General features: G+C 42.0%; 1 pseudogene; it reads right to left on the bottom strand.

Annotated features, from left to right (window-relative positions):
- Nucleotides 1-598: 598 nt before the first annotated feature.
- On the bottom strand, nucleotides 599-712 carry LOC112478460 (annotated as a pseudogene).
- Between the last annotated feature and the right edge of the window lie 7,342 nt (nucleotides 713-8,054).

Raw genomic sequence — 8,054 nt, 5'->3', positions numbered from 1 at the left:
CTTCCTCTTTTCCTGCTGCCTTCTATTTTTCCCAGCATTATTGTCTTTTCCAAAGAATCTCACCTTTTCATGGTGTGCCTGAATTAAGACAGTTTCAGTTTTATCATTTTTGCCTCCAGTGATGTCTCAGGCTTAATTTGCTTTAGGACCCATTCGTTCATCTTATTGGTAGGCCACAGTATCATAGAGCTCTCCTCCAGCATCATATTTTAAGCGAATCAATTTTTTTCCTATCAGTCTTCTTCGCTGTCCAACTTTTACATCCATACATAGTCATTGGGAATAGAAGGACATGGATGATCTTAGCCTTGGACTCTAATTCCATATCTTTGCTCTTCGTTATCTTTCCTAATTAAAAAAAGAAAAAGAAAAAAAAAAGACCTTAATGCTGGAAGGAAGTTTAGTAATCATTAAGTCCAGTTTTCCAGATAGAAAAATGAGGTCTTGAGAGACAAAGTCACTTGCCTGAGGTCACACAGCTAATGGCTGAGCTCAGATCCAGCTTTTATTTTTTATTTTATTTTTTTTAGGCGAGGCAACCCTTGGTTGACTTTACAGATTACAAGGACATTGTCAGTTTACAATCCCTTATGTTTTACACCTACAGCACCTGGTCTTCCTAGGTGGTCTCCCATCCAAGTACTAACCAGGCCTAGCTTAGCTTCCAAGATCAGACGGGATCAGGCTTATTCAGGGTGGCATGGCCGTAGACAGACCCAGCTTTTAGTTCTTATGCCTTTCACACGCTCATTAATGGTTTTTTTAAACCACAAGTTGCAACTCATTAGTGAGTTGTGAAATCAATTAGTGAGATGTAACCAGCATTAAAACAAAACAAAACAAAACAAAACAAATCCAAAAACAGAATGAAATAGAAAAGATCAAAGTGCATGGCTAATAGAAAGGATTAATATTGTCTTGAAATTTTTTGTTTTACTTATACATTTATGTAAGTATATGTGACCTGGGTCATATGTAAAATGTGTTTATTGCTATGGGTTATGATTTTTAAAAGTCTAAAAACTGCTGCTCCAAAGGGACATCGGCTCTGTCCTCAGGTTATTACAATCTAATGATTCAATAAAAGAATAAATGAATATGAACTAATTGAAGAATGCTTTGAAAATATTACAAAATAGATCAGTTTGCATTGTTTCTCTTCTGTTCTCAGGAAATGCAGAGATAGGTAGATAGCTGATGGGTAAGTTAGCGAAGACTTGGCTCCCACAAAATCCTCATTAGTCCCCTTTAAAGCCCCTAGTGGTCTTGCCTGTGTGGAGACATTTCTCAGATCTCAAGCTTTTGATAACAAGGAGTCTGAACTGATCATTTAGCACATGTCGCAGTGAGCCCATGAACTTGGATAACCTCAAATGTTGCTTCCCCCTCCTCCTCCCTGCCTCCTCACCCTAGGAGGTACACAGGCTGATTCCATTCCAAAAGGAATGACCAAATAAATGATCCTTGGACTCAGACCAGCATAGGGATAAATACTAGGAATATGTTCTTATGGTTATATCTGTAAGCCTCGAAAACATCTGTGGCCAGGCAAAAGATAGGATAATATTAGGAAAATCATTGTCAAGGTATAAGGAACCCACACCTTGAGGCAGGTCTGATCCTAATTGGGATATTGAGACTTCTTGAACTAAAAGCTTTTGGCTGCATTTCTGCTGCTCCTGCCTGTAATGGGGACTTCTTGGCCTGAATTCCTGAGCATTAATGTTCGCCTCTCTATCTGGTGCCTTCTCTGTTTTTTTTTCCAGTTTTCCAGCCTGAATTCCTGCTCCCTGACTTCTTGTCCTCCCAGCTTCCTCAGCTGCTTTGCCTGCCTGCCCTTAACACTGAGTCCTCTTAGCATCAAGTCTTGTTTTCACTCCATTTTGTGGTGACTCTTCCCTGTCCCACCTTCATCTTGCATTCCTGATGCCTAAGCTCTAAACTGACACCTTCAGTAGGTGAGACAACCATTTGCCAGGTGCTCTGCCTTCATTATCACCCCCAAGAGTCCTTACTGGGCTGTGACTACAGGACTCCAGGTGCTCTGCCTTCATTATCACCCCCAAGAGTCTCTTGGTGTCCTTACTGGGCTGTGACTACAGGACATTGCCCATCTCTCATGGCCTGTATCCCCTCCATGATAGCAAATCATCAACAGGAAGAGTTTCAGACCAGTTGTCTTTTCTGCGACAAAGCTCCTCCATCTTCCCAATTCTCCTAGACCCAGTACTTGGCATGGAGGGAATCAGAACCAGGATGATTCTTCTCCCTAGTCATCCACAATGGCATCAAGAGGAGCAAAGGTATAAAAAGCCATTTTGTACATTTGGAACAATTAATTAAACTGCTCCCTCCATGACCCTCCCTGCCTTGCAGAACCAGAGAGCTTCAGTGACAAGATGTCTGTGAGTGGGCACCAGTCAGAGGGTTCCTGTAAGAACCTGAGATGCAAGGAAAAGAACCTGAACTGGAGAGATGGCAGTAAACATGTAAGAGACAGCAAGAGACAGATATGAAATATTTTAATGAAAAAGAGCAACAAGACTTGGAGACTAAACAGGAATGGAGAATAGAGAGAAGGATCAATTATTGCCAAGGGCATCGTCAGAAGTAATCAAATTAAGATATCTCCATGGTCCCCTGGGCACCTGCAGCTAACTAGTCTAAAATAACAGTTTTTACCTTCAAGCCAGTTCTTCTTCCATTTCTCTTTATCTCATTCGGTGGTTCTATCACTCCCTCAGCTATGCACATTTGAAACCCTGAATGATCTTTGACTCTACTCAGAGGTCTCCCTTAAATCCAGTAAGTCACCAAGTCCTGCTGATGTTTCCTTCATAATATTTCTTAAAATCACCCTTCCTTTTATTTCAAGTGCTCCCACACTGGTTTAGGGTCTCAGAGCTTCTAGCCAGGACTCTTGTCTTAGTTCTACCTTCTGTCTCCCCTACTTCAATCTATGCCACACAATCTTTCTAAAACACCACTTTAAACTTGCCAGCCACCACAAAAAAATATACCTATGACTTCTGTTGTGGTAGCCTCTTGCTGCAATGGTAGCCTCCAAGTTCATGACCAGGTGAGCTATCCCCAAGGTCGCAGAGCAGAAGGAATCAGAGATCAAGTTAAAATGTTCAAATCACATTGTTAATAAAATCAATTTCAAACACACAGGAAGAAGCAAGGGGAAAAGGATGGCTCTACTTCACCAACTTAAGGTAGGGTGCAAATAGGGTGGAGGGTCCCACTATGGAATTGAGGTATGCAATGTTCATATGTCTTGTATCTCTCTCTGCTACATCAGCCTTTTCTGTTGATGATATTGTAAGGACCAGAGTTGACATTCAAGCAAGGGGACCCACAGATGGACGGTACACTGAGCCAATTGTAGGAACAAGTTTGCTGGGCTATTCCTATAACTTGCTAATTAGCCTGCTGAGTAGCCACGAGTATATCTGTTTATCTTGGGCATAGTACACAGGGGTCAGACTAGATATCACCAAAGAGTTGAATTAAAACCTCATGAATATTGAGTGCTTGTGTATATTCAATGTATCGTGAATATTAGTGCCTTTGGTATATTTAGTGCCTCGTATGTCTTATGCATGTTCAGGATGTCATGAATATTTTATAGTTTTCATGCATTTGTGCCATGACTATGGTACCCAGGTGCCTCGTGAATATTAGGCATCTCTTGGTCCTTCCTATCTATGCTTAACACGCACATGCTGTACTTGCAAACTATTTAACATATCCTATGACCTCTGCCCGTGTCTAACAAACATTTTGCTTACTAGTTATTTACCTATACTTAAAACCTCTTAAAATGTTTCACTCTGGTTTTACAAACTGCAAACTTATCTATTATAAGACGATCGAATGTTCTCAAAGTAAATTTACATTACAGCCTTCTCTTTGCCCACATTGCTGTTAACTCCTGATCTACGCCCTGCTGCTCCAAATCTGCTCCTCCTTCAGTCTTTCCCATCTCAGAAATGGCATTTCCCGACCTCCGAGCCAACCTTGACAAAAACTCTCTTTACTCTCCTCATAGCTAATGCCTCGCCAAGACCTCACACTGCTACTCTTAAGATATACTTCCACCCCAGTCCAAGTCATCATCAGCGTTCAGGGATGACTGCAATTCGCCACCTCTTCCACATCAATCCTGTTCCATACAGCATCCCAGAATGACCTTTCTCAGATATCACTTGGATCATGTTACTTCTTAAAAACCTTTCATTGGTTTCTCGTTGAACTTAGGATCAAATACAAAGTTTTTAGGCTACTTCTCCAGCCTCACCTTGGCACTTTCCCATTATCACAAGGCTCCTTCACATGATCTTCTTTAGTTTCTTTCTTAAGGCCTTTGTGCTTTTTCTTTCTTTTACCTGGAACGCTCCCCTTGCTCAGGACTTTGTCTTCCTCATACACACAGCAGTCCTACTCATTCTTCAGGCTTCAGCCTACATATGACTTCCTCAGAGAGGCCTTTGTTGACTCCTCAGACTACTCGGGTCCTGTGTTATTCTCTCTCACATCACCCTCTCTTTTTGTTTCCTTCAGAGCATTTATTTGGTTGTGGATTTATTTAACAATCACCCAGTCTTCCAAGCTCTAAAGCCTCATTGGGGTAGGGATCATGTCTGTTTTGTTCACAGTAGCCCAGGCAGCACTTGGCACAATGCCTAGCACTTAGTAAACACTCAATAAATATTAGTCAAGTGAACAAATAAGTGTGAGTAAAACACAGATCTCCTTAGTTTGATATTTTTAACTTTAGTCTTTTTGTAGATTTTGTGGTCAGAGCTCTAGGTTTGAGGTTTGATTCTTCCATTTGCTAAGCATGACCATTAGCAAGTTATTTAACCTCTGTGATTTTCAACACTCATGTTGTTTTGTTTTAAAATCTTTTATTCATCTGTTCTGCTTCTCCAACTAGATTCCAAGCCCTGTGGCAACAAGGTTCCCATCTCAGGCTTCTTGTATCTCTCACAGCACCTGGCTCAGTACCTTATACAGAGATGCTCAACTCAAATTCAGCTAAGAATCGTGAGTACCCATGCGATACCAGTCACTGCATTTCACATTCATTATTGCCTAACTTCATTTTTCATGAGAATCCTGCCAGGTCAGTATTACTATGATTGTTGTGAAAACAGAGGCTCAGAAGGTTTAGTAATCTGCCTAAGGGCACCCAGTCAGCAAATAGCAGTCTTTTAACTCTCTGTCTGTTTGATTTATAGTCTGGCACATAGTAAATGCTCAATACATACTCGTTAGTGCTATTTCTCTACACCATATTGCCTTTCTCAAGAAATATTTATTCATAGTGAGGATGATAATTATTATCATGTTCTCAGTTCTTACCCCACCCCCAGGACTTGGCTGAAAATTCCCCATCTTTGATCTTCTCCCCTAAAGTTCTTCCAGTGTCTCGTACCCCTAATTCCCAGTCAGTTACCTATTTGTGCCTCATTTCTTTGCTACATTTTCATAGACCCTGATATCGCACACCCCTTGGTTGCTCCACAAGCCCTGTTCCCCACATATTCCTTCCACTAAAGCTTCTCTTCCTCACGGTCCCTCTTCCTCCATCCGTCATCTAGTCCAGCTTTAATTCAGGGATGAAGAACTACACCCCCTTCTGGGAATGCCCTCTACACTAGAGCACTTATGTCCAGGAGGTGCCTAGGGTTCTTAGGAGTTAGAATTATTAGGAGGTAGAATTATTACTACTCATTAAGTGGCTTGGGCAAGTCACAATCCCTCTACTCAGTTGGGCGGCTTGGGCAAGTCACATCTCTCTCCAAGACTCAGTCTTTTCACCTCTAAAATGGTGAAACTTGCTAACATTTATCAAGCATGTACATGAGGTACATAAGCATTGCATATAAGATATCAATAATAGCAGATGTTTACATAGCGCTTAATGTGTGCCAGACACTACACCAAATGCTTTACGTGTATTTATTCACTTAATCCTCACAACAACCCTGTGAAATATTATAACCCCTAATTCCAAGATGAAAAAATGGAGGTCTCCAAATTAAGTAATTTACCTTAGATGGCCCCAGCCAGTGGGTGGTGGAGCTGGGCTTCAAACTCCCACAGCCCTGGCTGTGGAGTCCCTGTCTTAACCACTGCCCTATTCTTCCTCTTATTACCTCATAAAATGAAGGAGGCTAGTTAAAAATAATTCCTTAGCATTTTTATAGCACTTTTCCAATTCTAAAGTACTGTTCACATTCTGTACCCTATTTGATCTTCACAACAACCCTAGGGGTAGACATTATTAGCCCAATTTATGGGGCAAGAACTGAGACTTATTAAAAGGGTCATGTGTCCAAGGGCACACAGCCAAGGAGGGCAGAGTCAGGACTCAAATCCAGGACTGCTTTTTTCTCGCTGCCCCTTCTGTTACACTTCAGATGCCACAGGGCACATCCTGTCCTTTCTAAGTCGCCTACGACTCCAACATCGTCCGCTATTCTTTCCTCTCTTTCTTTAAAGAGGCCCGCCCCAGCGTTCCCTCAAAGAATCTCCTGCCTGGTCAGCCCGCACACACGTTGTGCAGAGCGCGCTTACGAACAGCAGGGGGTGCTGCAGACCAGCGCACAGGCACCGCGTTGCCCCTGGAGCCCGGTTGCAGGAAACAGCCGTGGGCTTCCCCGACGGTTCTCTTTTTCTGAATTTCTTTATATTAAAAAAAAAAGTCTTAGTCAATACTACTTGTACATAGTATAAAAATTTAAAGATACAAATGAGTATATAATGTACCTGCTCCCCAGCAGCCCAGAGTGCCAACCTAGGGGCAAGCCCAAAAAGCTTTCTAGTGTTTCATTCTAGAGATAGTCTATGCTTACATAAACAAATATGTATTTCCGCCCCACACACAAATGGTAGCATACAAACATGCACATATTGTTTTTTTTTGTTCATGCAAATAGTACTATATTATACACACTATTTTTCTTCCTCTAGTGTTTTGAGGTAATTTGTTTTACAGATCAGTCTATATCGTAATTCATAATATTTAATTGAATGGATAAGTCATACTCTATTTTACCAGTTCATATTCTTTTGTCTTCTTTTGTATCTTGTACAATTGCGAGCAAGTCTGCAAATAAAAACACTGTACCTAGGCCACTTTGCACATCTGCGTATCTGCTCGATGAATTCCCTGAAGTGAGATCATTTGCCTGCAAATTACACACATTTGTAATGTTGATCAATATTGCTAAATTGCCTTGCACAGAAGCTATCCATTTATGGCTGCATCAGCAGGGCGTGCAGGGGTCTGTTTCCTACACCCTCACGGACACAGAATCTTATCAAACTTTTTCGTCTTTGCCTAACCCTTAGGTGAAAGATGGTTTCTCACTGTCATTTTTATTGCATTTCTTTTCAAATGAGTGCCCCCTGACCTCTGGAATTCATTCATGCAATCTGTAAATAATTAGCAGGTGCCTCCTGTGTGCCAGGTACCACGTTGGGGCATCCTCCTCCAACTGTCCCTGGTCTGACTTTCACTCTTTTCCTGCCTGCCCTGTATTGACCTGCTTTACCATATTCCCCAAGAAGCCATTCTCCTTGCTTGGCCATCCTCTCCAGGTCAAGCAGGGGTGACCTCGCTTGACCTCTTCTTTAGAGGCTTAGGAGTGAGGAGAATGTGGTTTCTTGTCTTTTCTCTGTTTCTCGAGACTAATTCCTGTAACCCAATTAAGCAAAGCTAAGAGGTGGGGGACATGTGTCTTGAGGTCAGAGTTAGCCCCAAGTCTCTGGGCTTCTCAGACACAGTCAGTCCAATGGGTCAGTCAGCGCTGCAGTTTTCTCATCCTGACCCCTCTAGGGTGTTAGGAAGGTAGACAAATAGGAACCTGGGCCTTTGTCAGTGTTCAGAGGGTGTTGTTTGCTCCATGATTGTCTGGTTGAAACTTCCTCAGATTAGATGCCAGCTAAACAGAAAATGCTTTCAGGAGCAGTATCATTTAGATTAGAGCAGGGAAGACATGAGTTTAGGATCAATGTTCTCTTCCATGTGGGAAACTGCT

The sequence above is a fragment of the Pteropus alecto genome, unplaced genomic scaffold, assembly GCF_000325575.1.
Source record: "Pteropus alecto unplaced genomic scaffold, ASM32557v1 scaffold313, whole genome shotgun sequence".
NCBI lineage: Eukaryota > Metazoa > Chordata > Mammalia > Chiroptera > Pteropodidae > Pteropus > Pteropus alecto.
The sequence above is the reverse complement of the archived record's forward strand: the minus strand, read 5'-3'. Positions and strand labels throughout refer to the sequence as shown.